Here is a 4,907-nt window from a genome sequence, read left to right as displayed (position 1 = left end):
TTCACTAATTTGCAATCTCACTAACAGTGTGAAATTGTACTCTTCTGTCCAACCCTTTGTTTGGACCAGCCTTTCTACCAGGATTAGATGATACTTCCTCATGGCTCTGTTTCTCTTCTCTGATAGCTGGTGATGCTCAGCATGTTTTCATGCATTTATTGGCCATCTGTATTTCCTCTGCAGAGACCCGGGGATTCAGATTTTCAGCCCCTTTAAAAAATATAAATAGGGCCCGGCAGCATGGCCTAGCGGCTAAAGTCCTCGCCTTGAACCCACCCGGATCCCATTTGGGTGTCAGTTCTAATCCCAGTAGCTCCACTTTCCCATCCAGCTCCCTGCTTGTGGCCTGGGAAAGCAGTCAAGGATGGCCCAAAGCCTTGGGACCCCACACCCATGTGGGAGACCTGGAGAAGTTCCTGGCTCCTGTCTTTGGATCGGTGCAGCACCACCCATTGCGGTCACTTGGGGAGTGAATCATCGGACGGAAGATCTTCCTCTCTGCCTCTTCTACTCTCTGTGTATCTGACTTTGTAATAAAAATATAAATAAATCTTTTAAAAATATAGAAATAAATAAATAAAAAGCAGCAGAGAAGGTAATGAGAGAGTTCCCACCTACTAATTCACTTTCTATATGCCTGCAACAGGCAGAGCTGAGTCACAAGAGCCCTAAACTCATCCTAGGTCGGCTATGTGGGACCCAAGTACTAAGTCAACTCCTCCTTCCTTCCAGGGTGCTGTATCATCAGGAAGCTGCATAGGAAGAGGAGCCACAGTCTGAGCCCAGGGGCTATGATGTGGTATGTGGGCACCAAAGTGGCAATGAACAAAATAAAAAGCACACCCTTTTATCCACTTCTTAACTGCACTTTTTATGTTTTTGAATTTTTTTAGTTCATTTATTCTTGATACTAATCCTTTGTCAGATGCAGTATGCCAATATTTTCTCCAATTCAGTCAGTTCTCCTTATTCTCTTATTATTTCTTTCACTATGCAGAAATTCCTTAATGTGATATAATCCCATTTGTCAATTTTTACTTTTAATGTCTACACTTCTGCAGTCTTACTCAAAAAATCATTGCCTATCCTCATATCTTAAAGTGTTTCCCTTATGTTTTTATCTAATAGTATGAGATCTTAGAATGACATCTTTGAATTGATGTTTGCATAGGGTGACAGGTAAGTAGAGGGAGATCAAGTTTCAATTATGTGCACATGGCTATCTGAATCTCCCAGTATCATTTATTCATGAAATACTGACAATCATTTTTAATAGCAGCTAATTCTTTTTAAATTTAATAAATTCAGTTTTTTATGATGTTTGCATAGTTGAAAAAGATGCATGCCCTTGTGGACCTCTGATTAGGGTGGGAAGTATTGAGGAATGGTGAAAAGTGGATGGGATGATTGCTGTTCCATGTCTGGGTTCTTATGTTAGATTTCCACCATGGTCTCCATAGCTTCAGCTCCTGGCTCACCAGTCTCCACCTCCTGTGATCCCATGCTGAGGCTGCACCATTTCTGTACAACCTTTCTCCTACTTTCGGTTGGAGCAGGTCCCAGGATCAGGGAGATACCAGGTGTCCTCTATAGCTAGGTGGTTGGTGATGCTGATCTTACCAGAACCTGTTGGCCGTTAGCTCTGAGGGCCACATGGATCTATTTTGACCCGTGCAATGCCATAATTGGTATTATTTTCCTGTGGAATCAGTGCAACCCACTGAGCTCAGTGAGTTTGCTCCCAGCTCAGTGGATACGTAGCTCACTGTTGTCCCCTGAAGTCTTAAATTCTTCGCCACACTGTAAGAAATGACACCTGATGTGACACTACTAGAGTTCTTGAACTGTTGACCATCAGGTCTGAGGGCTACCCGGACCTGTCTTGGGTGGAACCTTGTTGCCGGTGGAGTTCAGATAGCTGTTCGCTGAATGCTGCTGGGGTATCAGTCATTGCAACGCCACACCATTGTGTCCACTGCTTTCCTGTGTCTGTCAGTCTCCAGGCACCCCTCTGCTGTTGTTCTGTCCTGTCCTATTTCCTGGAATGTGACCTCTCTGCTTCACATTGGCTAATATTTCTCTGTCTGTCTAAATGTGTCCTTAGCCTATTCTGCCATCTTGATTCTCCTTTTTTTTTTTTTAATTTTTCAAAAAGCTCAATATCGAGTGTAAAAATTTTGTATATGTTCTACTGCTTTCTGAAGCCACAGGCAGGGAGCTAGACGGGAAGTGAAGCAACCAGGATATCAACCAGCACTCATATAGGTTTCCAGTGCATGCAAGGCAAGAATTTAGCCACTGACCCATGGCGGCAGGCCCAAAAACTAAAATTATAAAGGTGTTATTTCAATATCTATTTAAACCTTAAAACAATAAAGTACAGTAGAGAAGTGTATTAAACCACCTTTGGGATCAAGCCTGGAGGTATGAAGGGCAGTAACGAAAAGACCTCTTCTTTCAGCCAGGGTGGACTTTCTTGCAACATAACAAGCATGACCTAATTAACTTGTGGGTTCCTTTTTTATAATGTATAATTTTACAAAGCCTGAATCACAAATGGGAATGTGAGGTCAGTGTAGAATGATCCAGCATCTTTCTAGATGAAAGCTAATTACTGTTATTTTGGGAAGAGCTGTGGGTTTTAAAATTTATGTCTGCTTCCAGAAGTATCAGAGTAGTTGAGAGTTGCGGGTTTGTTGTTGCTGTTTTGGGTTTGTTTATGCCTTTTGAGAAACTGAAGAACGAATACTTAAAAGTTGTTGCGATGTCTTTTGAAGGAAAGTCAAAAGTACAGATTTAATTATGACAAGTGTCAGAAAAGGTCCGTTTTCACTTACTGCTCTTTTTCATTTTGTGAATTATACTTTTCAAGTTTTAGAAGGAAAAACAGACAAATAATCCAACCAACAACTTGCATTTGATATTCTTTTTGGTTATTTGTAATTTTTCTCTTCTCCCTCCTTAAAATAGTATAATTTTTTTTAAAGATTTATTTTTATTTTTATTGGAAAGGCGGATATACAGAGAGGAGAGACAGAGAGGAAGATCCTCCGTGCCATGATTCACTCCCCAAGTGAGTGCAACGGCCGATGCTATGCCAATCTGAAGCCAGGAGCCTCTTCCGGGTCTCCCATGCGGGTGCAGGGTCCCAAAGCTTTGGGCCGTCCTTGACTGCCTTCCCGGGCCACAGGCAGGGAACTGGATGGGAAGCGGGGCTGCTGGGATTAGAACCGGCACCCATATGGGATCCTGGGCGTGCAAGGTGAGGACCTTAACCACTGCACCATCGTGCTGGGGCCAAAATAGTATAATTTTTTTTATTCAAAGATTTATTTATTTTAAATCTTTGAATAAATCTTTGAATAAATAAATCTTGAAAACACAGGGGGTTGGGGAAGAGATCAGTGAGGGAGAGACACAAAGAGAGGGAGACAGAGAGTGTCCATCCACAGACTGATTCACTTTCCAAATGACTGCTGTGGCCTGGACTGGACCAATTTGAGGTCAAGAACCAGGAGCATCCTCCAGGTCTCCCACTTGGGTGTCGCCATCTTCCACTGACTTCCCAGGAATATTAGCAGGGAGATGGATCACGAAGTGGAACTAACTGGGAGCTAACTGGTGACCAAATGGTATGCCTGCACTGCAGATAGTGGCTTTACTTGCTAGGCCAACACCAACCTTGCATGGTATAATCTTTCACAAAACTATCAAAACAGGCCCGACATGGTGGCCTCTTAGCTAAAGTCCTCATCTTGAATGTGGCAGGATCCCAAATAGGCACAGGTTCTAATCCTGGCTCCTGGCTTCAGTTCGGCTCAGTTCTGGCAACTGCAGTCATTTGGGGAGTAAATCAACAGACAGAAGATCTTCCTCTCTGAATATCTGACTTTGTAATAAAAATAAAATAGATCTAAAAAAAACCCTATCAAAACAAATCTCTGAACCTTAATACAGAAAACTATGTTAGGGCCCGGCACGATAGCGTAGCAGTTAAGGTCCTCACCTTGAACGCCCTGGGATCCCATATGGGCACCAGTTCTAATCCTGGCAGCCCCGCTTCCCATCCAGCTCCTTGTCTGTGGCCTGGGAAAGCAGTTGAGGATGGCCCAAAGTTTTGGGACCATGTACCCATGTGGGAGACCTGGAAGGGCTCCTGGTTCCTGGCTTTGGATTGGCTCAGCTCCAGCCATTGCGGCTGCTTGGGGAGTGGTCCATCATATGGAAGATCTTCCTCTCTGTCTTTCCTTCTCTCTGTATATCCGCCTTTCCAATAAAAATAAATAAATCTTTAAAAAAAGAGAGAGAGAAAGAGAGAAAACTACATTAGCATTTCTCATTGAACTGGTATAGTTAGCAGTTTCTATATTTATATATATGTGTCAGTCTAAGTGTGATGGAGTGCACAGAAAAGAATAGCAAGCAAAATACAGTCTCCCACACACTATGCCAGATCTTTGAAGACTGAGGTGAACTGCAAGTATTCAGCCATCTGTCTTACTGCTTTCCCAAGCCACAGGCAGAAAACTGGATGAGAAGTGAAGCAACCAGGACACCAACCAGCACTCAAATGACCCTGTACCAACAGGTCATTTCAAATTCTTAGCCCACTAGGTAGTTAGTGGTTCTAGCATTCTCTCTCTTTTTTTTTAAGATTTATTTCTTTTTATTGCAAAGTCAGATATATATAGGAGGACAGACAGAGAGAAATATCTTCCACCCAATGACTGACTCCCCAAGTAACTGCAATGTCCGGTGCTGCGTTGATCCAAAGGCAGGAGCCAAGAGCTCTTCCTGTTCTTCCATGCGCATGCAGGGTCCTCAACTGCTTTGGGCCGTCCTCAACTGCTTTCCCAGGCCACAGGCAGGGAGCTGGATGGGAAGTGGGGTCTCCAGGACATGAACTG

The sequence above is a fragment of the Ochotona curzoniae genome, unplaced genomic scaffold, assembly GCF_017591425.1.
Source record: "Ochotona curzoniae isolate NIBS_2020 unplaced genomic scaffold, NIBS_Ocur_1.0 scaffold_4701, whole genome shotgun sequence".
Classification (NCBI taxonomy): Eukaryota; Metazoa; Chordata; class Mammalia; order Lagomorpha; family Ochotonidae; genus Ochotona; species Ochotona curzoniae.
Note: the sequence above shows the minus strand (reverse complement) of the source record.